The 27,357-nt window shown below is 51.4% G+C and overlaps 1 protein-coding gene and 1 pseudogene across 3 annotated transcripts in view; one reads left to right on the forward strand and one right to left on the reverse strand.

Moving 5' to 3' along the window:
• Window positions 1-27,357, forward strand: part of SHANK2 (SH3 and multiple ankyrin repeat domains 2) — a 679,458-nt gene that overhangs the window by 386,764 nt on the left and 265,337 nt on the right. The window lies entirely within an intron of this gene.
• Window positions 2,214-2,853, reverse strand: LOC104677125 (annotated as a pseudogene). Its single transcript, XR_004053716.1, has one exon. The product of XR_004053716.1 is annotated as a programmed cell death protein 10 pseudogene (transcript).

The raw sequence follows: 27,357 nt of genomic DNA on the forward strand, positions 1-27,357 counted from the left end.
TGTGTCTTCTCTCTTTATTTCTTTGTCAGTCTTACTAAAATTTTATCAATTTTATTGATCTTTTCAAAGAACTACCTTTGAGCTTCATTAAGTTTTCTCCTTTCTCCCTGTGCTTTTAGCTTATTGATTGCTGTCTTTATTTTGTTATTTTCTTCCTTGTCCATGCTTTGAGTTGATTTTGTTCTTTTTCTATTTTTTTGACTCCGGCTGTGGTTTATCTTGATGCATATTCTGTGGACATTGAAAAGAACGTGTATTATGCTCCTTGTTGAGTGCGGTGTTCTTTAAATGTCAATTCTGTCCTTTTGATGGTATTTTAAGTGTTTATAGCCTTGCTGACTTGTCCTCTATTGTTGATAGCTGAGAGCATGGGAATGTGGAAATTTTCCAGTATCATTGTGTGCCTGTCCTCTTTTTTTTTTTTTTTTTTTAACAGATCTGTCGGTTTCTGCTTTGTGCTTGTTGTTTGTTTTGTTTTGAGACAGAATCTCACTCTGTCACCCAGGCTGGAGTGCAGTGGCATGATCTTGGCTCACTGCAACCTTCATCTCCTGGGTTCAAGTGATTCTCCTGCCTCAGCCTCCCAAGTAGCTGGGATTACAGGTACCTGGCACCACACCCAGCTAATTTTATTTTTTTAGTATAGGTAGGATTTCACCATGTTAGCCAAGCTGGTCTCAAACTCCTGACCTCAGGTGATCTACCTGCCTCGGCTCCCCCCAAGGGGCTGGGATTACTTGTCTGAGCCACCGCACCTGGCCTGCTTCATGTAGTTTGAAGTTCCAATGTTAGGTTGTAGGTTTATGCTGGCATTAGGTATTGTTATACTGGTTAGGTTATTCAGGACTGGCATGTCTTCTTGGAGAACTGATTTTTTTTTTTTTTATCATTATTCAATGTTCCTATTTATCCCTGGCAATTTTCCATGCACTTGAGGCTACTTTAATATTAATATACCAGCTCTAGCTTTCTTTGTATTAGTGTGTGTATATCTTTTTCTATCCCTTTGTTTTTAACTTCCCTATGTTGTTATATGTAAATTTGATTCCTTATAGACTGCCTGTCATTGGGTAGTTTTCTGAAAGTCCACCTGATTGAGAGGCCAAGGGGCTAGGGATTGCTTGAGGCCAGGAGTTCAAAACCAGCCTGGATAAGAAAGTGAGACCACGTCTCTACAAAAAAATAAATAATAAATAAGTCAAATTTTTTTTCCTGATTTTTTCCCTTTATTTTATAATTGAAAAATGAAACCACTTAACGTGAACATTTGATACATAATTTCCTTAAAACTTCTCTATGGTGAAATAAAACTGTACCTAGTTGAAGAGTGTATAAAATATTAACACTCATGACAATTTCAATCCAACCATTGATATAGCTTCAAAGTACTATTAATTGTGGCTATTTTTTGGGAAAAAGAAATGTGTCAAGCTTATGAGAGCCCAGTATACGAAAGGCTTAATTTTTAAGAGTCAAATCTACATTTGTCACAAGAGTTCAAAAAGTGGCATTATAGTGTGGAAACACTAGAAAATGCCATCTCTTACTCATAAGTCTTTTAAAACAGGTTGGAAATCATATAAAAATACTCGGTACCTTATAAGTAATAATTAACAAAAATATTTCCATTGACTATGCTGTGTCCAAAGTGATTAAGGACAAAAATAGAAATTCTTGTTTCTTTATTATTTGATAAACTGCTGATAAGCTCCCGTTAGAAGTTTTTTAGACATTACACCAAGTTGTCTTGGTCTTCTGATCATACACACACACACACACACACACACACACACACACACACGCATTTTTTTCAAGCAATGTTTAACAGATGTAAACTATTTATTGAATATTTGCCACCAAATATTGTTAAATACATTATCTTGCAGCATATCGCTTTCAAGTTAAAATGTCAGAAACAAACACCAACATTTACAATTCTTTTAAGGAATGTTATATAATAACACATTAAGGCATAAATTCTTTTGGCTTATAATTCTTAAAAGAATGATAATAGCAAAAGTGATGCAAAATCTTCAGTGTGAGATTATGATTAAGCTACATTTTACAACAATATGGTGTAAGATGGCAATAATCCCGTTCAACATCCTGGATTAGATCCTTTCAGGAGGGACTGATGATTTATACAGTCAAACTTTAAAATTTACAGAGAAAGGCAGTTCAGTACTGCCACTGAGAAGTACCTCTTAACATATCCAACTTTCAGGCCACAGTTTTGAAGGTCTGAAGTATGAAGTTGGTTTGATGAATTAGTCGGTTGGCACTTATGAACACATTTAGTGCCTTGCCATCTTTAAAATATGTTTTCAGAGTATCACTGAAACTTTTGGAGTACTTTACAAATTCTTTCTTTTGGTATTCAAGTGCCCTGCGGTTCTGGTATTGATATTTCTTGAAGACATTATTCACCATATCAAGAAGTTCTTTTATTGCACTAGCTATATCCTTGATTGTCTGCAGAAACCTCACTCCGTCATTGATCTCATCTGGGATCTTACTCAGAATTTGTTTAAGTGCTCATGCCTTTTTGTTTAGGTCTTGGAATTCTGGCTCTGGCCACTCAATCATATATTCTTCTATATCATCAGCTGCCATACAAAGAAGGGACTCCATGAGGTTAACTTCTACACTTTTTTTCTCTAAAATTTTCATAATGATGTCGTGTGTGAGACCTGGATTTTCTTTTTCAGCCTTAATGAAAGCGGCTCTCAGTGTCTGGGATGCAGACAGATTTACTCGTTCTAGCTCATTAAACACAGGATACGTGACTGCATAGAGGGGTGTAGACACCATGGATGTGGTCTCAGCTTCATTCTTCATCTCTTCCATTGTCATCCTCTTTCAAAAGCCAACTACAGTTGAAAAAGCAGTGCTAAAATGCAGAGGAGTCTTCATTCACTGCAATATTTCTTCTCTTTTTTGGTGATAAAAGAATTGGACACAAAACACACACGGATCAGCAACTGAGGCACTGATTTCACTTCCCACCTTTGCAGCCCTCTTCAACTCCTGGATCAGATTTTTTTTTTCTTTTTTTTTGAGACAGAGTCTCACTCTGTCGCCCAGGCTGGAGTGCAGTGGCTGGATCTCAGCTCACTGCAAGCTCTGCCTCCTGGGTTTACACCATTCTCCTGCCTCAGTCTCCTGAGTAGCTGGGACTACAGGCGCCCGCCACCTCACCCGGCTAGTTTTTTGTATTTTTTAATAGAGACTGGGTTTCACCATGTTAGCTAGGATGGTCTCGATCTCCTAACCTCGTGATCCACCCGTCTCGGCCTCCCAAAGTGCTGGGACTATAGGCTTGAACCACCGCGCCTGGCCCCAAGTCAGATTTTTAAATAAAAAAATAAAACTCCATCTGGTAATCTATTTTATTTGATGTGTTTAGAGCATTTAAATTTCATGTTATTATTCGTGTGTTGGTATTTATGTCTACCATTTTATTTATTTTCCATTTGTTTTCTTTGCATGTTATTCTCTATTTTTCTTTCCTGATAATTTTTGGATTATTATTTGACTTGTTACTTTTCCATTTTAATTTAATTATGGAGGCTTTAAAAAATTTATATAGCTTTTTTTTTTTTTTTTTTTGAGACGGAGTCTCTCTCAGTCGCCCAGGCTGGAGTGCAGTGGCACGATCTTGGCTCACCATAAGCTCTGCCTCCTGGGTTCACGCTGTTCTCCTGCCTCAGCCTCCCAAGTAACTGGGACTGCAGGTACCTGCCACCACACTTGGCTAATTTTTTTTTTTTTTTTGTATTTTTAGTGGAGATGGGGTTTCACCATGTTAGCCAGGATGATCTCCATCTCCTGACCTCGTGATCCGCCCACCTCGGCCTCCCAAAGTGCTGGCATTACAGGCATGAGCCACTGCGCCTGGCCACTTTTTTTTTCTTTATTAAAGTGTTTAGTCTGGGATTTCAATACACATATGTAGCTTTTCACAGTTTACTTAATGCTTTACCACTACAAGTAGAACGTGGAAACCTTACCACCATATAGATCACTTTATTCTCTCCCTTTTATGGTGTAGCTATCACGTGTATTAAACTCACATATATTGAAGGTACTGTCATAAAGTATAATAATGTTTACTTCAACCACCATAGATATTTTCAAGAATGTAAGAAGTGAAGTATAGTCTATTAAAAGATATTGCCCATTTTGTCTGTACTTCCTTTATTCCTGACTTTCAAAGGTTCTCTCTGGTTTCTTGTACATTCCATTCCAAGCATTACCTTTGGCACTCCTCTTAAAGTTGGCCTGCTGGCCACAGATGTTCTTGGTTTTGCGTCATCTAAAAATGTCTTGATTTAACCTTTATTCCTGAAGGATATTTTCGCTGGGTATAGAATCCTGCATTTGCAGTATTTTAAAAATACGGTTCCACTTCCTTCTGACCTCCATGGTTCAGATGAGGAATCTGCAGTCATTCCTATGGTTGTTCTTCTGTATGAAGTGTGTCATTTTTCTCTAGCTGCTTTCAGTGTATATTTTTTTCATTTTTAGTCTTCAGCAATTTGATTTTGACATGTCTGGGAATGGATTTTTTGAGTTAATCCTGTTTAGGATGCATAGAGTTTCTTGAATTCATTAAGTTTATGTGCTTTTCTCTCCCACTTGTTCAGATTGGATAATTTCTAAGGATCTGTCTTCACGGTCACTATTTTTTGCTCTGTCTTCTCTACATTCTGCTTTTGACACATCTAGTAATTTTTTTTTTTCATTTATATTGTTTCCCTTGAGAGGTGGCGTATTTCTAGTTCTTGGTATGCCAAGTAAATGAAGCCTGTATCATGGACGTTTGGAATATTTTGTTAAGATACTCTGGGTCTTGATTAAACCTGATGGAAAAGGCTAACTTGAGCACTTGGTTGAGATCAAGTCCCAAATTCCTTTTATAGGACTTTTATGAGTTGTCTTTCCAGTGTCAAATGAGCTTCGAAGCCCTTTGCTTGCAATTGAGATCTGCCCCACGTGTGCACAGACACTGGCCAAGCTTGGAGATGGTGGTGGTTGTTATCTCTTAGTTCTTTTCTCCATATCATTGATATGCTGTTTAAGGTCAGATCCACCTGTGCACAACTTGGAGCTGAGCCTAGAAGTTCATCCACCGCTTCACATGATCCCTGTTCTGCTCCCTCCTTACTACAGTCTTCCTGACATTTTCCATGTCCATGGAGACCTCTTTATCAGGCTTGTGGATGAAAAACTGGGACCTTAATTTGCCTGCTTTGCCATAAACTTACTGCACATGGATCTTCATCTATGGTCAAGTGGCAGAAAAAGAGAGAGAGGCCAAAAGCAAAGGAGATTCCTCCACGTATGTGGACCACAGCTCCTCTGGCCAGAAAGAAGGATCCCCCTCCTCCAGAGTTTTAGGTGCCTGCCCAGCCTCCACCACCATAGGATTGCTTGAGGCTGTGGATGGGAGAAAATGCAATAAAGAATGAAAGGGAAGATCTCCCATGCGCTCTGAACCCTGGGGCTCCCTTTCCTTGAAGCTCTTTTTATCCACACTTGTTATTCACATGTGACTTTCAGGCTACCTTTGAGTCCCAGTCAAGTGACACCCCAAGGGAAAAAATGGGAAACTCATAGCTTCTCTTTTTATTATTACACTTTAAGTTCTAGGGTACATGTGCACAACATGCAGGTTTGTTACATATGTATACATGTGCCATGTTGGTGTGCTGCACCCATTAACTCGTCATTTACATTAGGTAGATCTCCTAATGCTATCCCTCTCCCCTCCCCCACCCCACGACAGGCCCCAGTGTGTGGTGTTCCCCTTCCTGTGTCCAAGTGATCTCATTGTTCAGTTCCCACCTATGAGTGAGAACATGCGGTGTTTGGTTTTCTGCTCTTGGGATAGTTTGCTGAGAATGATGGTTTCCAGCTGCATCCATGTCCCTACAAAGGACACGAACTCATCCTTTTTTATGGCTGCATAGTATTCCATGGCATATATGTGCCACATTTTCTTAATCCAGTCTGTCACTGATGGACATTTGGGTTGATTCCAAGTCTTTGCTATTGTGAATAGTGTCACAATAAACTTACGTGTACATGTGTCTTTGTAGCAGCATGATTTATAATCCTTTGGGGATATACCCAGTCATGGGATGGCTGGGTCAAAAAACTCACAGCTTCTTTAGTGGTACATGGAAGTCTGCTTTTCTTCTCCAATTTGCCTGCTACTCTTTATTTTTCAGCGTCCACAGACAACGGCATCTGTCCGGGTTTACTAGCTGCCTTAACTAGGGAAACAGAGTGTGGTGTGTGTACTCCATCTACCCTGGAACTAGAACTGCTTTTGCTGAGCTTCTTGAATCTGTACATTCATTTCTTTCATAAAATTCGGGAAGTTTCTATTTATTATTTTTTAAAATATTTTTTTCTGCCTCATTCTCTGTGACTCTGATTATCCAATCCTTAAATTTTTTGTAATACTGTCCTTTGGAACCCTGACACTATCTTTTTTTTTCAGTCTTTTTTTCTTTCTTCTTCACATTAGACAAAAGTCATTGATTTGTCGAGTTCCTCGAGTCTTTTCTTTGTCACCTTTATCTTACTAAGGCTGTCCGTTGGATTTTTTGAGATACTGTATTTTTCAACTCTAAAATTTTCATTTGGTTCCTATTTATGAAAATGTTTGGCTGGGTGCAGTGACTCACGCCTGTAATCCCAGCACTTTGGGAGCCCGAGGCAGGCAGATCACGAGGTCAGGAGATGGAGACCATCCTGGCTAACACAGTGAAACCCCGTCTCTACTCAAAATACAAAAAACGAGCGGGGCGCGGTGGCGGGCGCCTGTAGTCCCAGCTACTCGGGAGGCTGAGGTAGGAGAATAGCATGAACCCAGGAGGCAGAGCTTGCAGTGAGCCGAGATCACACCACTGCACTCCAGCCTGGGTGACAGAGCAAGACTCTGTCTCAAAAAAAAAAAAAAAAAAAAAAAAAAAAAAAAAAAAAAAAAAATTCACCACATTTACCTTTCCTTGTTGAAATATTTACAATAGTGGCATTAAAGTCATTGCCTCCTAATTCCAGCATCTGCATCATCTCAAGCCTGCTATCTCTTGTCTTTTCTCTTGAGAGTGGGTCGTATTTTCCCAGGAATTTTGGATTGTTTGCTTGATATTGTGAGTATTACCTTGTGTAGATTGTGGGTTCTGATATATTCCTCTGGAGAATGTTTGTGATTTGTTTGAGCTGACAGTTACTATGATTAGACTCAGACTGGAAGCTCCATCTTGCCTTCAGTGGTTAAAGCCTCAGATAACTCATTTAAGCTTTTGCTCCACTCCTTCGGGCCTGTCCTACACATGCATGATTCAGCATCAGCCTGGGACCTTTGCTGATGCACACCCAGAACTGGGGACTCCCTTCCTCCGGCTTTTCTCCCTCCAGGGCTTTCCTCTCACTCCCCAGTTCCCCTACAGTTGCCTGCATTTCTTCCCCTGAATCCTTCAGCCTGAAAGATGGCAGCTGTCCTGGAGTTTTAGCTGCCTGTGCCACATGGCTGTGTGTCTGCAGCAAGCCCTCAGGACAAAGCGCCCTTAAAATGCAAACGAATGCCTGAGTCCATCCGACTGCTCTCATTTACTCTTGGGAACCCTCAGGTCACTGTGTGTGCGATGGGGAGATTTGTTGCTGTTTCTGTTGTGCAGTGTTCTGATTGCTGTCAGTAGGAGGTTCTGCAGCATCTTAACAGCAGCGCTCTCCAGTGCTGGCTTTTAATTTGAAAGTTTTCCAAGAGCTTTTCTCCACTTCACTGTTAAGCAGCAGGACTGGTGGGAGGGGGTCGTCGGCTTATTCTGCACTAGTGGTTTTCACATTCACGGTCACTCCATCTGTATAGCTGCGAGCATTTCACATGGAGATGCAGACAGTCGTGTTTTAAACAGTGTCCTTTTGGTTTGTCTGCACCTTAACAGTTAGAAGGAATTATATTGGGGGTGGGTATATCGAAAGTTTCTAATATCTGTGAATTGTATTTCCTGGCAACATAGGGGCAGCATTAGAAAATGTTTATTTTAAAGGTGGACGGTTGGATATGAGGTCATTGGGAGCTGATGGACTAGATGTTGACGAGGCCCCCTTTGGGCACTGGCCCTCCCTGATTCTAGGGAGTGTCTCTTCCTGCCCTCCTGCCAGCAGTCCCTCCAGGGAGCACCAGACATTAGCCAGGCACCCACCATAGTTATGGGGACGGGCAGGGAACGGTCCCCTTTTCTGGTTAGTGGGTGTTCACCCTTGACTTGCTCACTCTTGCCAAAAGGACCTTGTGTCTGGGGATTCCATCCACGGGGCACTTGCGGCACTGGTGGCTTTCGGAACAGCAGTGTCTCTCGGTGACTTACATCTGGGCAAGGCCACCTCAGTGCATGGTTTGTCTGCAGTAGGTGTCCTGGGGGCAGCTCAGAGTTCCTGGGAACAGGAAGAGCCTCCAGGCAGTGTGGTGCAGTGGGCTGAGAAATGAACTGGGAACCAAGACCCAGGTTCCTTCTCTGCTGTGTGACCTCGGGCAAGTCATATGACTTCTTTAGTTTTCCTGACTAGGAAGTGTATAGGTTGGACAAGATAACCCAGTTTCTGCTCCACTGTTCCATATAGCAGTGCAATCTCCTGCCTCCTTCCCTCTCTTTTTTCCTCTAACATTTAGTATTTTCCATGTATACATACACACATTCACATATGTGCACACACATGTGCTCACACCTGTGTGCTGTATGTACATCATATGTGCATGTGTGCACAATACACTGCACATACAGGCACCATGCAGCATGCATGCCCACATGTGGACACACACATGCACACAACATGCATATGCAGCATGCATGCATACATGGACACTCACAAACGTGCATACTGCAATACATGTACCATGTGGCATACATGCACACACATGCCTATTCACATGTATGCACACTATACATATGTGCAGCATGTATGCACACACATATACATACTCATGTGCATACACATGCTGTTGTCTCTGCTACTCAGCATGGAGTTGGGGCCTGGGGACGTGGAGGGAGGGCCAGGTCAGCCCCACCCAAACAGTGCCATCTCCAGTGCAAGCCCAGTGGCCACCAGCAGTGCCAGGTCTAAAGGCTGCCTTGGAAACAAGCTTCCAAATCCCAACACTGGTCTGTAAGTCAGTCTTCAATTACTCAGCTGTCCTGCCAGGATGTGACAAGGAAGCACGGCCCCCATGGCTCCTGGCCTTGGTTGATTAGGAGCCAGAGAATGTCAGACCATGAAGGGACTTTTCCACCAGCAGAAAACAGGACTGTGTTCTTTGGGTAGCCAGCTGCTAACTGCCAGGGTCTCTCCCATCCCCGCTGCCCAGGGCTCCAGGGCCAGCTCTGGAGAGCAGGGCAGTGCTAAGCACAGCGCTGAGCCCCACCTCCCCACCTGCCACCTCCCCGTGCACTTGCTGCAAGCTCTGCCACTGGTTTCCACTTCAGGGGGGTGTACCCCACCCAGCCCTTCAATCTTCTACCTCTGTGAACCCAAGCGGAGTCTCACCACCTCTGGCTTGTCCCCATGCAGCCCAGTCCCCAGTCACTTGTGGGGACCATGGATGAGCCAGGGGAAGAGACTGAGCAGGAAGAGATTGTACGGGTGGAGGGAGGGGAGTACAGCGGTAGAGGGAAGCAGACAAGCCACCCTCATCCCCAGGGGCAGCAGCAGAGAGATCTGGAGAGCCCAGACCTGAGGCTGGGATGGGAAGGGTGGGGCAGAGCCCTCCCCCAAGTGTGGGGGCATTGGGGTATAGAGGAGCTGAGGTGGGAGGTCGTGACGTGCCTGGGGACACAGAAGAGTCACCCAAGGCCACCTGCAAGTGCTGATGACCAAGGGGGAGCAACAAGATGGAGGACAGGGACCAGACCCAGAGGCTCCCGTCTGCGCCTCCTAGGGGTGACCCTGAAAGCAGCAGGGAGACGGGGGCTGTGAGCATGGGGCACCCTGCAAACCCCACCCTGAAGGGAGGCCCAGCCTTCCCCGTCCTGGAGAGGTGGGAGAGTGTGGTAGGAGAGGCTGCTTCTGTGCTGCAGGTAAGGCTGAGCATGCTACCCAGCCCTGGGCTCCGCCCCCAGATATGCCAGGTGAGTTCATGGCCTCCTGAAGTGTGCCAGAGTCACCTTTGAAGCCTGGGTGTGAGATTCTGACCCAGCAGGTCCTCAGCCCTGTCTCGGGTCAGCACCTCTGTGATTTCCCCCTTCAGTAACTCCCGTGAAAGCCCCCAGGCCCCAGGCTGCGGTCGGGTTGGCTGGAGGCTGGAGGAGGAGGGTGCAGCACGCACATGCTCAGCTGCCTTCTCCATAAATGCACCCAAACGGTTTCATATCCGAGGCCTTTTTTGGACACTGTGAAGAACACGGATGAAGGAATAACGCTTACTCGAGGTCTCAGGCGTGGCGGATTGAGGCACAAGGCCTCCTTTTGAGCCGCAGTTGCTTTTGCGTGCTTAGCAGTGTGTTTCCCACCAAGACTGCACCTTCCGAGGCAGCGGGTGACCCCAGGACAGCTTGGGTGAGGCAGGGAGTGGGACAGCTCACAGAAGTAGGAGGCAGACCCTGGGCCAGGCGGAGGCCAGTCCAGCTCCAAGCAGCTCTACCTGTCCAAGCTTACTCTGCACGAGACCCACTCTCCCAGGAGAGGATTGGGGCTCTCTTGAGTTCTGGGCTTCCCTCAGGCCAGGCCAGTGCAGGGCAGGACATGCCAAGGGTAGCCACCACGGTGGCAGGACCACTCACAGGGGCGGGACAGAGCCAAGGGAAACAGCCAAGACTGTGTTTTCAAGGTAGCAGGAGGAGAGGACGGAGGCCCGGAGGTTTGTTTTGAGGGACTGTGAGCCCCAGGCCTGAGACACAGGTGTTTCAACCCAGGGAGGGTGATAGATGAGAAATGTGGGTACCCAGGGCTGGCGTGGAAATACATGGAGACCACCCAACTGGGAGCAAGCAGAGGCTGGGTGTCACGAGCTTGCTCTGGCAAGACAGCTGGGCCCTGCCACTTGCATGAGGCAGAGGCTCGAAGGCAGGCAGTGAGGGAAAAGCTTTATAGCAGAGAAAGGGAGGGCTCACTAGCACTGGGGCCTTGAGTCATTGGTGGCGGGGGGCAGATGTGGCTCTCTCTGGTTGACCCTGAGTTGGAGGTGGGGTGAAAATGACAATCCTTGATGGGGAAGTCCTGGCCGCTGGGGACGGCTTGCTGAGAGGTTTGTTTGGCTCCCTGGTGCTGCCGCAGACGCTGGGTTGGGGCGCTGGTGCCCCCTGTGGTGTCTGTCCTCTTGTGCATTCACTCTCACATGAGGGCTGCAGGGCGCAGCTGCCACTGCCCGGGATGGGGGAAGTAGCTACCTGGACTCACGCCTTGGTTGGGAGCAAGACAGTGCTTATCACTCAAGAGGTGGCCTGTGCGCTTGACCAAGCTCAGGGCTTGCAGGGGTGCAGCCGGGGGCCCCTCAGATGCCTGAGGTGGGGTGTGGCCCAACCAGGGCTCCCACAGCCCAGGGCTATTGGCCCCAAGAAACTTTGGCTGGCTCTGCGACGTCCTAGTGCTTGGAGGAACAGTGGTACTTTGGTCCCCAGCCATCACAATTCCCCCACCACAGTCACCGCTGCAGGGGCACAGCCAGGCGGGCAGTGGGTCCACAGAGAGATGCCAGGACCGCCGGAGCCACTGTGGGCTGCCCTAGAGGGACTCAGAAGGGAGCAAGGAGGAGGAAGGAAGCTGCCTACCCTCTTCCAGCCTTCTGGGTTCATTCGTTCCTCCCATAGAAAGATCCTAGCAAGAACTCCCCAGGACATCGGGAGCACAGCCAGGCCCGGCTGCAGGCTCACAGAGCAGAGCACAGAGAGGGCACTCAGAGGTGGGGAAGGAGGGCCTGGCAGAGTTCCCCACGTGGGTCTCAGTGATGCTTGCTGCAGGGTGTGACCAGCCTCTACTGCAGTCATGGAAAGACCTCCCAGGGATCTGATCGCCCAACCCCACTTGGGAGCCCACGAGGGCAGGAGTTTTCTGGGGGAGGCCAGAGACCCCCCCTGGGCCTTGAGCTAAAGCCTCAGCCATGGGGGTGGTGACTTGCCAGATGTGTGAACGTGACCCTGTGGGCTCTGTTTGTTCCTGGTTCCTCTACTTTCCTCCCCTTGGGTAGGAGCCAGGGGCCTGCAGCCGCACATTGGTGGCAGCTCAGGGTGGCTGCTGCATGAAGTGTGGCCCGGGATGCCCAGCTGGGGTTAGACCCGGAGGGAAGGGTGAGACCAGGTGTGGGGCTGAGGGCTTGGGCGAAGGAGCAGCTGAGACTCTGCAGGCAGAAGGAGGTGCAGCAGACGGGGTCTTAGGAAGAGGACCCCGAGGGTTTGGCAGGGCCTCACGGAGCCACAAAGAGCCATCCGGGGATGTCACAGCAGCCCGGTAGGAAAGGAGGGAAGGAGACCTGAGGGAGAAAGAGGCTTTGGAGCCTGAATCTACAGGAATTGGTGGGCAGGGATGTAGGAGCTGGTCAGAGTGCACCAGGATCTAAGGATCCCGCCTGGAGGAGGCTGGAGAAGGTGAGGGGGACACAGAGCAACTTCCTGGGAGCGCTCTCCTGGCCCCTATGTGTAGGGTAACTGCTGTTGTCACCCTATGGAGAAGCTGTTCTGTAGCTGTGTGCTTATCCCAAAGCGTCCGGTGTGTGTGTGCAGTAAATGTTGATGAATAAAGTCCTAGTAGGAATCACGTCTCCTCCTGAGTCAGCTCAGGCTGCTGTAACAAAAATCTTCTAGACTGCATGGCTCAAACAGAAGTGTTTCTCAGCCCCCTGGAGGCTGGAAAGTCCTTCATGTGTGCAGACGGCAGCCTTCGTGCCATTTGCTCCCACTGGGGGGCAAGGGGTACTGGTGTCTCTCCTCGCAAAGGCACTAATCACCAGAGCCCATCCCCATGAACTCCTCCAACCCTAATCACCGCCCAAAGCCCCCACCTCCAGACACCCTCACACCGGGGATTCGGGCCCCAATATATGAACTGGGGGGCACACAGATGCGCAGCTGGAGCGCTGCCCCTAGCATCCGGCGGCTCTGGCTCCTGCAGCTCCTGCATTCCTGGCTGTGCTGTTATCGATCATTCCGTGGGTTTCCCCTCCAGCCCCCACCCTGTGCCTCTGTATCCCCACTGCTCACACCGGGCAGATGCACGCTGGTCCTCGGGTGCCCCCCGCCCCAGGTTCTGATCCCCTCTCAGATCCCATCAGCACTGCAGCCACCTGGTGTGTTCAGCAAAATACGCACAAAGCTTCTGCAGAATTCCAGATGCGAGATGTCCAAGGACGCGAGGCCAAGAGTCAGCTTATCAAATATGTGTAAGGCATCAGAGGCGTGAATTTTCTACTCTCAGCCCGTGGCAAACTGTATTCCATTGCCTTTATCAGCGCTGGTCACACCTGTGCAGGGATACTCCGGCCCCTACCCCCAGCAGGGAGTGGCCGTCCGTGCGCTCCAGGCCGCCCCCCTTGCCTCTTATCTCCGGCAGCCAGTGAGCCACGCTGCCCAGTGGGGTGGCTGTGCATGGAGAGCTCTGGATCCGCCTCCTTTTGAGCCTAAATGGATTAGTGCTGACATTCATTCCACGTCCTGGGCCTGCCTCTCTGTCATGCGGGGAAGTGCTGGATTATGGGATGGCAAAGCCGGGTGAGGGCTGGCATGAACTGGGCTGTGACTGTGGATCTGGAGTTAAATACGCCTTCTGTTCCTTACTCTTGGCCAGTTGTATCTTCTTAGAAAAGTAGGATGGTCCCTTATGGATGTGTGATGACTGCTTAGGATTCCCCATCCCTCTCAGTGCTTGGCCTGGGTACTCCTAGTAAGAGAAACCTGCCAAGAATTGTCCTGGACCTAGGCAGAGAAATAATGCTTTTGAAAAAGCATTCCAAAGGTCTACTTTGTGCAGTGGCCTGAGGGGCAGGCCCTTTTCCTTCCCCCTGTGGGTTCAAGAGCAGTCGGTAGAAATCAAGAGACAATAGGGTCTGGAGAGCCGTGACCTCCCAGAGTGGGTGACAGTCCAGCTGGGTTTTGAAGGATGAATAGGAGATTACCAACGGAAGGAGAAAGAAGGGGCTTTGCTTCATAGAGGACTGCAAGCTGTCTGCTTCCCTGGCCCATGAGGCTACAGGGGATGTGGACTCAGGGACAGGGCAGTGGCCTCCAGAGGTTGGAAGCTGTCAGAATTTGGAGTTTGCCAGGTGGACAGCCAACGTACCTAATGTTTTGTTTTGCGAGTGGTTTTCATTACTCCATTTTACAGATGAGGAGATGGGGACTCGGAAGAGAGCAGTCCTTTAGCTGGGGCAGTGCGGGAACCGGGTGGGAATCTGGAATTCTGGACACTGACTCTTAACACTTCTCAGGGTCCACCAACATGGGGGCTGCTTCCTGTGTGACTGCTGGGGGCAGCAGAAGGAATCCTGGATCTAGAGTTAAATATGCCTTCTGTTCCTTACTCCTTGCCAGCTGTGTCTTCTTAGAAAAGTAGGATGGTCCCTTATGGACGTGTGATGACTGCTTAATGAGAAAACAGAGGCAGCCTGTGTGCCCAATACATAGTAGGTCTTCTGTTAGTTTCCTTCCTTCTCTGAGGAGGTATCGACCACTGAAGTTATGGTGAGGCAGAGGGTGGGGAGGAGGCTGGAAACCTGGCAGGGGGTACGCCAGGGGCCTAGGGAGGACACAGAGGGTACCCAGGCAGCTGGGAACAATGAGTAGGCACCACCTCTAAGAAAGTGGGGGAAGGTAATTGGTAGTTGCTCAGTGAGGTACAGACAGATATGTGGGGTGGATGGGTGGGCAGATGGATGAGTGACTGCAATGCCTCTGGAAGCTAAGTGGGTCTGAAGGTGGGAGAAGATGCCTGTTGGTGCTCAATGAACAGTGAATGAATGTATGGCATGGGTGGGTGGGTGGATAGCTGGATGGATAGTTGGATACATGGATGGATGGATAGACGGATGCATGGATGGATGGATGGATAGATGGATGGACGGATGGACAGATGGACGGTTAGATGGATGGATAGATAGATGGATGCATGGATGGATGGATGGACGGATGGACGGACGGACAGATGGACGGATGGATGGATGGATGGATGCGTGGTTAAATGCATGAATGTTTGGATACATGGGTGGTTGAATGCATGGATGGATGGATAGGTAGGCAACACCTCTGAGAATTTGAGGGAGTTCAGAAGTGGGAGAAGGTATATCAGGTAGGTGCTCAATGAGCAATAGCTCAGTCTATGAGATGGATGATTGGATGGATGGATAGACAGACGGGATGAGCAGTAGTTGAATGGATGAACAGTTAAGAAATAACACAGATAACCTCATCCCCTCCACCTTGCTGCCCAACAAATCAGTGTCAGTCATGGTTTGTCCCCTTGATCAACACACAGGGGCACCACCTGGCCAGGGGCTGCAGATGCTCAAGGACGTTCTCTCAGTGAGGGACTCTGCCCTTTCCCATCTGCTGGATAGGACCAGACTGGCCTTGGACATCCAGAACTGCCTCTGGGGAGAGGCTGGCTTCAAGGACTGGCTTCCTCTGTCCACTGCTACCAGGCTGTGCCAGCTGACGCTTCTTCTGGCTGCTCTGCTGTGGGAGGGGAGTGCTGCAGCCCCCAATTAAACTGCTTAAGTGACAAAAGACCCTGGGTAATTGTATGATTAAAAATAAACTTGGGCTGGCTGATGCTGCTTGCTGGGGCCTATCAAACCAGGCAGGGGGTGAGGGGAAGCAACAGGAAGACTTCAGTCCCAGTTCCTCTGACCATAACCCCAGGGGTTGAGGGTGCTTCGGCTACTCCCTGTTTACCACCGAGGATATGGGAGACCCAGAAAAGACGGTGGAAGCTTCAGGAACTCAAGGTGGAGGGTGGGTGGGCCCAGCCTAGGGGAATCTCAGGCCACAGAGACACGGAGCAGAGATCAGGATAAACGGGCTGGCATTTATTTATCAAGCGCGTACAGTGTTTCTATCCCCAGAGGGAGCCCTTCTCGTGGACTGTCACGAGAACCTATTGCGGACCACCTTTATGGCTTTCATTCATACAGATGTGGGCTGCAGGGGCAGAGAAGCCCTTTCAGTCCTTCGTTCGGTACCTCCTGTGTCCAGTGGGCACCTGCTTTGTGGCAGGCACTGTCTGTCCTAGGTGCTGTGGTCAGAGCTGTGAGCAATCCCAAAAATCCTGCCCCTGCTGGGCCCCTGGTCTGGGCTGTGTGATTGTCCAAGGCCTCCTGATGCCGAAGGAGCCGAGCTGGCATTCTATGTCCTACCTGTGTGCCACCGAATGCCAGGATTCAGGATCATCATCCTCTGCGGCAGCTCTGGCCTGTCTTCACCTGGCTGTCCTCCGCGCATGCCTCCCTGGTGCCTCATGTGTCTGGTTCTCCTTGTCTTACAAGGACACTGTCATGCTGGACGAGGGCCCGTCGCAGGACCTCATTTTAACTTAATCACCTCTTTAAAGACCTTACCTCCAAATACAGTCACATTCTGAGGAGCAGGGGTTAGGCTTTCAGGTATGAATTTGGAGGGACTCCGTTCAGCCCATCACAGCCTCCCTGGGGCCCAGCTGACCCTAGCTGGTGGTGGGACCCTGGACCCACCTTACCAGGCTCAGAATCTGAAACCAGAACAAGACAAATCCCACGATCTGGTGGAGCCCAGCAGCCATGGGTCATGATCCGGATGTTCCCCAGACAAGGCACAGGCACGCACACCCTCCCCACGGGGGCATAGGCAGACCTCAGGGGCAAGAGGAGAGGGTGGGGCAGCCTGGGCGTCAAGGCTGGGGTCTGTGACTGGCCTCACGGCAGCAGCTGCTCCACACAGTTGTTTTATTGTCCACCTCCCGGCCTCCTCCTTTCCATGGGGAGGTGGAGATGGGTGGAGATGGGAGATGCCCCGGGTCTGTGTCTGGGCTTTGTGTGCCCCCGAAGTTCGCATGCTCCATCCCCACCGTTAGGCCCTCCGGCTGAGGTTCAGCTGGTCGCTGGTGGGTCAGGCTCCCTGATGGGGCTCAGCCATGCCACCTGCCTAACTCACTGGCCAAGAGGTAAAGTAGGATGTGTCCTGCCCCCAGATAATGGGATACACAGCTTCTTGGCTGGAGAAACTCACCAGCCCTACTCACTGAATCCAGAGGGGTGTCTGAACACCACAGGCCCTTCTGTCGGGCTACAGACCCCCTCCCTGCATGGAAAAGTTGAGTCCAGTGACCCTGCTGTCTTTCTCCATGGGCTGGATCTCCATTCGAGGGGGCAGCAGAACCCTCTGGGGCCTGGGCAGGCTGATGGCAGTGCATGGACATGGCTGGAGGCCACGAGGTGCTTTGCTTACTGCTTTTGTTGTAAACTGCTGCTTCCCTCCAAAGAGATGGGCAGCTTCTGGCAAGGTGGGCGTTCTGGCTAGTCAGCTGTGTTGTCAGGGGACGCAGTCTGGAGATGGGTCAGGACTGGTGGGGGTTATGAGAACGAGTACAGTGGGCACTGCGGAAAGACAGGAGGGGTCCAGCGGCTGGCTGTGCTTCCGTTGGTCGCTTGGGTAGCTGAAACAGTAGGATAAGTTTGGGCCCAAACAGACCAGAACACCATGAGGAAGCTTTGTAGATTCTGGGGGCTTCCCTGTGGATTCCGGGGGCTTCCCAGTGGCGGGCCCTGGGAATGCACTTGCTCCCCATGCACGAGGGGCGATGAAGGCAGCCTCTTCCCGTGCAGTCTCAGCCACGTTGCATGCCGCTCGGAGGCTTGGGCGTCCAGCTTGTGACCTGCAAACACACACAACGCCCCACAGGGCTGTGAGGCAGCCTCCACGGAGTGTTTATGGTTGGGGTTGGTGCACAGAAGAGAGAGGGGAGCGCCTTTCCCTGCACGTTGTTACGGGCGTCCGGCTTTCTGCCAGGCCACGCGCAGCTTCCTCTGAAGCTTTGGTTGTTGTAAGGCTTGAGCATCTACCAGATCTCTTAGCAGTTTTGAAACTTGTGGCATTGCTGCCAAGCCCCTCCTGGAACGTGTGCTGATTCTCTCGTGCGATGCATGGTTGCTTTGGTGTCAGGACAGATTTCGGGGCTTTCAGCCAACCATGCGATATGCGAGGGAGCTCTTGCCACCGTCTTGCGGGCTTTGTCACCGTGCAGCCAGCCGGTGCAGTAGCTGCCGAGCCCAGCACCCGGCTCCTGGCATTGTGAAGCCTGGGCCCAGACTCTGGTGTGCCGCCCACGTCTCCACAGCTCACCGTAGGGCACCTTCACACTTGTCATTGTCACACGTGCTCACCCTGGAATCTTATTAGCAAATATACTTAGTGTCTTTTCATTTAAGTGCCAGCTCTTGCAGATGACGGGCCTCCTTGCCATCTGTGTGCAGGGAAAACCGGTCCCAAGAAGCCTTCATTCTGGAATCATCTGTCCTCAAAATGTTTGCGATGGAAGGGTCTGTGGGAGGAGCAGCACCCTTGCCTTTCAGATGCAGCTGAGGCTGCAGCCCTGCCCTGGGCTGGCCGTCCTGTACTGGTTGCCCACTGGGCCTGGGCTGCCCTCTCTAGAGGACCGGGGAGCACGGAAGCCCTTGCAGACGGTCTCCTGGAGAGAAATGGGGTGTATCATGTGGGTTTGGACTCAGTGCGATGGAGGTGGCCAGGGATGTCTGGAGCGAGATGCGTGCAGGGCTGGGGAACTCAGCCAGGTCTCACTCAGCCACCTGTGCCTGGCACGTGTCTCTGGGCAGATCCCAAAGAAGGCCACCTGGGGGCGAGCGTGTCCCAGGTGCAGAGGGCACAGAGCTAAGCCCGGGACCCTGATGGATGAGGATCATTTTCAGAGCCGTTGGGGCTGCCACCTCACAGGAAGCTGGCAGGCAGATCAGGCAGGTGAACGCGTCTTCCTTGAACTTGTTTCTATTTTAACATTGAAACGGGAGGATGCGCCACATGGCTGGGAAATAATAGTGAAGGCAGCTGCACCCAGAAGCCGGTCTCCAAGCCCTGGGAGGCTGCACCCAGCCTGTGTGGGACCTGACTCCACCAGAGTGGCCGGGCAGGGCTGGCAGTCCCAGGAGTCTTGAGGGGTGTAACCCTCGGCTCGGGACTTGGGCTCAGAAAGGGTTTTGTCCCCACTTTGGCCCCAGGTGAAGGAGGGTAGGGACAGGTTCCCCAGGCCCCTGGGAACACACATGGTACAAGAAATTCACACAGAAACTGGGATTCTGGAGGCCACGTTTCAGAACCCCCAGGTTCTCACAGGGAAGAGGCTGAATTCCGTTCCCATTTCACATTCAGTCCCTCGCCCTGACCACATCTTGGCAAACCGTGTGGTTCTGGAGAAGCCACATCACCCCCGGGGAGATGGTGCTGTCCTTTGCTTCGTCCCTGGGATCTGAAGGGTGTGAGGGTGGGGTGGGGGTTGTGTTGGGGTGCGTGGCGGGGAGCCGCCATGGAATGAAGCTGGGTGACTCTCCTGATGACCACAAACTGGGTGGCTCAGAACAGCAGAAATGGATTGTCTCAGTTCAGGAGTCCAGAAGTCCAGAATCACAGTGGCAGGACCGTGCTCCCTCCACAGTTGCTAGGGGAGGGTCCTTCCTGCCTCGTCCACCTCCTGCTGGCTCCCGGCATTCATTGGCTGTGGCTGTATTGCCCCGTCTCTGCCTCTGTCCTCTCATGGCCTTCTCTGTGTCGGCGTCTTCTCTTCTGTCTCTCAGAAGAGCACTTACCATTGGATTTAAGGCCTCCCTGGGAAATCCAGGATGATCTCCTCACCCCAAGATCCTTAACTCAGTCACACCTACAAGGAGCTGTTTTCCAAATCACGTCACACTTGTGGGTTTCGGGGGCTAGGGTGCAGTCACATCTTTTGGGGACCAGCACTCACCCTGCCTGCAGTTACATCCTCACAACTAGAGAGGGGCATGCTGTAACTATTTGCTGAATCAGTGAGTGAGCTCTGAAACGAGCCACTGGCCACCAGCAGGCCATGCAAGGCCTGAATGTGAACATAGGTGTGTGTGGTTTCAGAGCCCAGCCAGGGATCTTGACTGGCTCCTCTGCCACTGGGCTTGGCTGGGTCCTTGTCCCCGAGCCTCAGACCTGGGTCAGGCTTGGGTCTAGTTTGCCCATCCTTGACTGCTCCAGTGGCTGTGGAGGAAGGTGATGGCCTGCGTCAGGAAAACATGGCAAGTGGCAGGATCTGAGGTCACATCATAAGGAGTGTGTGCCCAGGGCAAGGGAGGTGAATGGAACTTGTGGAGGTGAGCAACTAGGATGGTGATGGCTGTGGGATTTGGAGAGCGTGACCATGCAGTCACCTGCCTGAAGGGTGGACACACTGAAGAGAGAGCTCCGAGAACCTAAGTTGGGCCAGCACATGGTGTCTGGGGAGGTGGACCTGGGGGCCAGTGAGCACTGGGAAAAGGAGTACTCAGCCTCCCCCCTTCCCTCCCTCTACACGTTTTTTGTTTGTTTGTTTGTTTTGTTTTGTTTTGTTTTGAGACAGAGTCTCACCCTGGCGCCCAGGCTGGAGTGCAATGGTGCGATGTCGGCTCACTGCAACCTCCACCTCCTAGATTCAAGCGATTCTCCTGCCTCAGCCTCCCAAGTAGCTGGGATTACAGGTGTCTGCCACCATGCCCAGCTAATTTCTTGTATCTTTAGTAGAGATGGGTGTTCACCATGTTGGCCAGGCTGGCCTCAAACTCCTGACCTCATGATCCGCTGGCCTCAGCCTCCCAAAGTGCTGGGATTACAGGCGTGAGCCACCTCGCCCAGCCCTCTGCACATTTTCTATCATGCTGGGTGAGGCTGGCCTGTGGGACCCCAGGAAGCCTCCACAGGTGTGGCTTCCTCTCTGCAGTTCCCTACACATCCCTCGTCCCCGAGGAAGGTTCTCCTGGGAAACTGGGCCTTCCCAAGACCCTGCCTGGTTGCCCAGCTCTGCCTGGGACACTTGCAGAAGACTCAGAAGGTGTGCCTCTGTCCTCAGTCCCCGCTGCCCCTTTTGGGGAAGATGGTACCTTGAACACAGGGCAGTGGGTTCCCTGACAGATCGGGCAGAGTCACGAAAACCTGCCCACCCTGGGGGCAGCCACGGCCTCGCCCACCTTCCCACACTGACCCCACAATGGAGGGGTCCCCTTCGCCCCCGAGCCCAGACATGGGGCTGGCCTCTCACAGAGCACAGTTGTGCTACAGCCGCTGAGGCCTGGGCCTGCTCGTCTCCAGGGCAACCCAGAATCCCCCCTATGCCGCTTAAAATATCCTGCCATTCCCAGCCTCATGGGCCTTGTACTCTGTTCTTGTCAGAATTTCTCTTTCCTTCTCAAGCCTAGGGGAAGGCGGTGGCAGGAGGGCTGTCCCCAAGGGTCCTCGTCACTCAGGTGGTCGCTGGGAAGGCCCTGGGAGCCAGCAGCCATCTCCATGGCTATGTAACACTGGCTGGTCCCCAGGCAACCCCTCAGCACCTGTTGGTCTCGAGGACACCCCTTGGCCTCCAGGGCATAGGCCATGGGGCCCCTGCTGAAAGCCTGGGCCAGGGCAGCCTCTGGCTGGGAGGAGAGTTGGTGGTGGCCTGGGGGCCCTGGCTTGGCCTGTGTCCTCCCCACCCCGCCCCTTGGTCCTCGCCCGCTGGATCCTTTGAAGCACACAGCAGGAGGGCTCTGTGTCCACTGGGCTCCTGGACTCTGCCTATGGTTGGTGAGGCCCAGCTGAATTTTGCCAGCCCAACCACAGGCACCCTGAGCTGGCAGCGTTGGGCATGTGGACTGGGCATGAGAGCCAGGCGGCCCACTGGCACCGTTACGCTCGTCATGAAATGCGCCTCACCTTTAAAGTCACCTTCACACACCTTCACCTGACCTCCCTCAGATTTTAACTATTCTGCCTGTTCAATCCCTGCTCAGAAGCATCAGGCAAAACATTCTCAAACAACCCAGTTAAAACATCTCCTCACATAGCCAGTTCCCCCATCACGGTGCCCTGGAGGGGCCTCCACGTCCTTGCCCCTGCTGCACCTGCTGCCCGGCAGTCCCTCCTGCAGCCTCTGCTCTGCATACTCTGCCTGCTCCTCCCAGATGCGTGGCTCAGAGGGCACCTCCTTCCCCCTCCCTGCTACCAGGAACCTCCCAGCCCCTGGAGACTCCTCCTCTCCCCAGTCACTGCACACCCTCCCCTGTCTTCCATGAGTGTGCGAGTATGTGAGCAAGTACACAGAGCCACGGCTTCGCTTTGTCTCCAGGTCCCACCTTGGCCAGGCACGAGCTGGGCCTAGCAAAGGCACTCGGGTAGCAGGTGCTTGGAGGTCGCCCTCTCCGCCTTGGCGGCTCTGAGTCCCTGTCCTCACCATTCCCTGCACCTGCACAGACACCTCATGGGAAGCTAAGTCTGTCCCTCTTTCTGGTCCTCCCTCTTCCCCAGACCTGCCAGGCCCTCCTTCCCTGGTCCCTCTCCTAGTGGGGCACGGCCCACCCTAACTTACCTGCCACCCCCCTCTCCATGCCCTAGGCCAGGGGTCCACAGGCTTTATCTGTAAAGGCCAGAGAGTAAATATTTTAGCCTTTGCAGTCACATGCTCCCTGTGGCAGCCTCCCAGCTCTGCCTTTGTAGCAGGGAGGAGCCACAGATAGTACCCCCATGAATGGAGTGGCAGTGTGCCAATAAAACTTTATTGACAAAAGCAGGCAGCAGCCCTGGGTTCCTGTCTCAGCTCAGTCACCCATAGCTGTGAAGCCTCCAGAAAAGGATGGAGCCTCTCAAATTCTTCTTCAAGATCCTAAAATGGCGATGATCACGGTACTCACCATTGTGCGTTGAATGAGACATTCTGTATCACACATAAATTGTTAATAAGAATCAACTCCTTCCTTCTGTGTAAGCATACTCAGCTTTTTCACACCTCTGCGCCTTTACTTACGTTCTTCCTCCTTCCTGGGATGGCCTTCCCTCACGTGTCCATCTACCCAACTCCTACTCATCCTGCAAAACCCAGCCTTGACAGTCCCTCCTCTCCACACTTCCAGCGAAGCCCTTCACACTCCCGGCACTCTCAGTGGCTCCGGTAGCGTGTGACACGTCTTTCTATCGCAGATGATCCCACTCAGTTGAGACGATCTGCTCCCCGTCTGTCTCCCCCACCAGCCTGTGCCCTCGCCACTGCTTAGTCATCACTCCATCGGCAGCATCTGACTTGCAGGAGACGCTCAGAATTCATTCATTCCATTCATTCCGCAGAGCGCTAGTCGCGCAAGCTGTGTGTGCCAGACACCATTTCCAGAGCCGGGGTTACAGCAGGGAGCAAAACAGAGAGTCCCTGCCCTCACAGAGCCGGCAGGCCTGTCCCCTGCAGAGAAATGGCAGCTGCTGCGGATGTGAAACAGCTGCGGGGCTGGGGAGTGCTGGAGAGGGGACAGCAGGCTTCCTAGGCAGGACAGAGATGGCCACCTAGAGGTGGGGTGTGTCAGCAGAGACTGGACAAAAGCAAGGGCATGGGCTGCATGGGCATGGGCTGGGGCACTGCAGGCATCGGGAACAGCAGGTGCAAAGGCCCCATGGCGGGAATGGACTTGCACTTGGGGAACAGCAAGAAGGGCATCGCGGCTGTAGCTTCTAGGGAGGGTTGGATCGGGGAGGTGTGGTCGGATAGGCTGAGCCCAGCTCAGTGAGGCTTGGGGGACACAGTAAAAAATCCTGGGCCGTGCAAGGGTCTGAGCAGCCTAGAGATGTGATGGGTTCGGCTTTCTAAGGTTGGCTTTGGGGCCAGGTGGAGAAGGGACGGAGCAGTAGAGAAGTGGGGAGACTGGTCCAGAGCCAGGCACAGGGCCCAGGAGAGAGGGGAAGGTGGCTCAGGCCAGAGCAGAGTTTGTGAATGGGCAGCAAGAAGGGTCCGGAGTTGGCTGTGACCTGCACATACTTGCTGTCTCATTGGCTGTGGAGGGTGAGAGCAGAGGCGAGGCTTGCAGCCCCAGCAACTGGATGAGGCGCCAGGGCAGAGATGGGGTGACGTTACGTGTGATGTTGGGCAAGTTACATTTGAGCAGCCCGTAGGGTGTCAGGGTGGAGCCTGCATGGGTTCGACTGGAGGGTGAGTCTGGGGCCACAGGAGTCTGATGGCATCTGAAGCCAAGGCTTGATCAGGTCACCCTGGGGGTGCGTATGGCCTGAGAGGAAGACCCAGAGGACTGTGCTCAGAGGATGGGGGACTGAGGAGGAGGCCACAGGAGTGGCCGGGGGCATCCAGCAAGTGAGGAAGGGGACATCTGGAGAGACTGGCCATGCCCCAGTCTGGCAGAGCACGTGCAGGAGGAGGAGGTGGCTGTGTCAGCTGAGATGAGGGCTGCTCATCAGCCGTTCCACCTTGCAGTGTGGAGGCCACAGGCACCTTACTGGTAGCTGGCGTGAATCTGGTTTTGAGGACTCAAGAAAGAAGAGAGCCCCAGAGAATTAAAAACAGGTGTCCAGACAAGTCCCTGTGCATAGATGTTCACAGCAGCACTATCCACAATAGCCAGAAAGCAGAAGCAGCCCAGATACCCAGCAGCAGGTGGATGGATGGACAGACTGTGGCCTGTCCAGAGAATGGAATATTATTCAGTCCTTAAAAGGAATGAGGGACTGACACAGCACGCATGAGTGTGGGAAACAGGATGCTGAGTAAAAGAAGCCAGACACAAAAGGCCACACATTGTGTACTGTGTGATTCCATTTCTGTGAAATGCCCAGAATTAGCAAATCTGTAGAAACAGAAAGTAGATGAGTGGTTGCCAGGAGATGGGGGAGAAGGAGTGGGGAGTATGTCAGTCAGCCTGGACTTTCATAACAAAATGCCACAGACTGTTGCTTAAACAACAGACACTTACTTTTTCACTGTTCTGGAGGCTGGAAGTCAGAGGCCGAGGTGCCATCAAATTCAGTTCCCAGTGAGGCCTCGCTCCTTGGCTTGCAGACGGCCGCCTTCTTACTGTGTCCCTACATAGCCTTTCTCTGTGTGCTGAGAGCAAGACGGTGCACAGGTATTTCTTTCTCTTCTCATAAGGACTCTAGTCCTAAGGATCAGGGCCCCACCTTTACAACCTCACTTAACCTTAGTTATCCTTAACTGCCCCATCTCCAAATACAGTCAAATTAGGCGTTGGGGCTTCAACATGTGTGCGTTGCGGGCACACAGTTTAGTCCATAACATGGAGTGGCTGCTTCATGGGTACGAGATTTCCTTTTTGGGTGATTGAAATGTTCTGGAACTAGATAGAAGTGCTGGTTGCACAGCATTGTGAATGTGTTAACTGCCACTAAATTGTACTTTTTTTAAATGATTAGTGTTCAGTTTTGTAAATTTCACCTCAATTACAAAAAAAAAAAAAAAAAAAAAGCGGGGGGGGGGGTGGAGAAGAGAGGACCCAGGCACAGTGGTGAGCAGAGGCCACTTTGGGAAGGAGAGTTGCTGAAATGAAGACGTGGGGTCCAGAGAATATGTCTTGGATGATTTGGAAGTTGCTGGCCCTGCTGCAGCAGCCTCATCCTTCAGCAGGGAGGGGAGGAGAAGCTGGCCTGGCCAGGAGCCCAGCTGCTTATCTGCAGGGACCAGGCGGATAGGGTAGGAATGGACGTGAGGAGACATGAGCTCGTCAGGCAGCTCTGAGGACAGTGCTGGAAGGGCTGGGAGATGCAGTCCAGTTAGGGGCACACACAGCGTTACAGGGCTGGACATTGGGGTTGAGTCTGGGATAGTCAGGTGAGATGCAGTCCAGTTAGGCATGTGCACAGCCTTACAGGGATGAGCTTCGGGGGTGAGTCCTGGGCAACTTTTTGTGATGAGATCATGGGAACAGTTGGGCGTGAGTGGATAGGTTGCAGTCTCAGGACCTGCAAGGGCAGGAGTAGAGAAGGCAAGGAACTGACAGGCCAGGAACTCACAATCTAGGTGTTTGTTGAACCAGTGTACACATCCTGCTTCAAAGAGCTCGGGGAACTCCATGGAGGGAGGTTCACCTGCCCCAGCTCCTGGGGCCTCGTGCTGCAAATAGCATCGACGATAAGATTAAAACACATAATAGCAGCCGGCACACAGGTCCCACTTCCTCCTCTCCAAGGCCCTTCTAAGAGCTTCACGTGCGTTGACACATCCAAGCCCGACACATCTGCTGTGGTAGGTATCATGGCAAAGGAGAAAACCGAGGCAGGGAGAGGCAGTTTTGCTTGCCCCACATCATGAAGCCGTAGGTAGTGGAGCAGGTGTGGGACTTAGAACACCTGGCTCGGGCACCAATCTGCTTTTATATATATATATATATAAAACACTTTGTTGAGATATCATTCTCAAACACCAGAACTATCCCCATTTTTAAAGTACACAGTGCAGTGGCGTAAGTACATTCACAGGTGTGTACAACTGCCTCCTCTCTTGCTCCAGAACGCTTTTAGATCCTGAAAGGAAGCCCCGTGCCCATGAAGCAGTCACTCCCTCCCTATTTCCCCCAGCCCCCAGTCCCTGGAGCCCACCAGTCTGTTTCCGGCCTATATGGACACGTGTATCTGGACATGTTGTGTGGATGGAGCCCTTGGTGTCTGACTTTGTTCACTGAGCAGCAAGTTCCTGAGACACATCTGTGTTGCCACGTGTGTCAGTCCGTCCTTCTGTCCGTCCTTCCTTCCTTCCTTCCTTCCTTCTTTCTTCCTTTCTTTTTTTTTTTTAATTTTTTTTGAGATGAAGTCTTGCTCTGTCATTAGGCTGGAGTACAATGGTGCGATCTCGACTCACTGCAGCCTCCGCCTCCCGGGTCCAAGTGATTCTTCTGCCTCAGCCTCCTGAGTAGCTGGGATGACAGGCAACTGCCACCACACCCGGCTAATTTTGTACTTTTAGTAGAGACGAGGTTTTGCCATGTTGGCCAGGCTGGTCTCGAACTCCTGACCTCAGGTGATCCACCCGCCTCAGCCTCCCAAAGTGCTGGAATTACAGGCTTGAGCCACCGCACCCAGCCCTTCATTCCTTCTTAGGTGCCAACACCAGTCAGCCCGTGCTGCACCATCTCCCACTGGGAGGATCATTTTCCCGAACACCTAATGAATATGTTTAGCCATAGGACTCCTTCTGTGATCAGAGGGCACGCGCAGGAGAAGGTGTGAGTGTCACTGAAAATGTTTGGAACTGGTTTTTTGTTTTTCTTTAAAGCAAGCCTGAATTGGGGGTAACACAGTAATTCAAACAGCACCTTGGGCGAAAGAAAGACCACCGATGGTCAGTGTTTTTGGGCGTGCACATTTGTTTGTGCCTTGTTTGTTTCCAGGCAGATGTGTTGTT

Source organism: Rhinopithecus roxellana, chromosome 15, assembly GCF_007565055.1.
Source record: "Rhinopithecus roxellana isolate Shanxi Qingling chromosome 15, ASM756505v1, whole genome shotgun sequence".
Taxonomy (NCBI): domain Eukaryota; kingdom Metazoa; phylum Chordata; class Mammalia; order Primates; family Cercopithecidae; genus Rhinopithecus; species Rhinopithecus roxellana.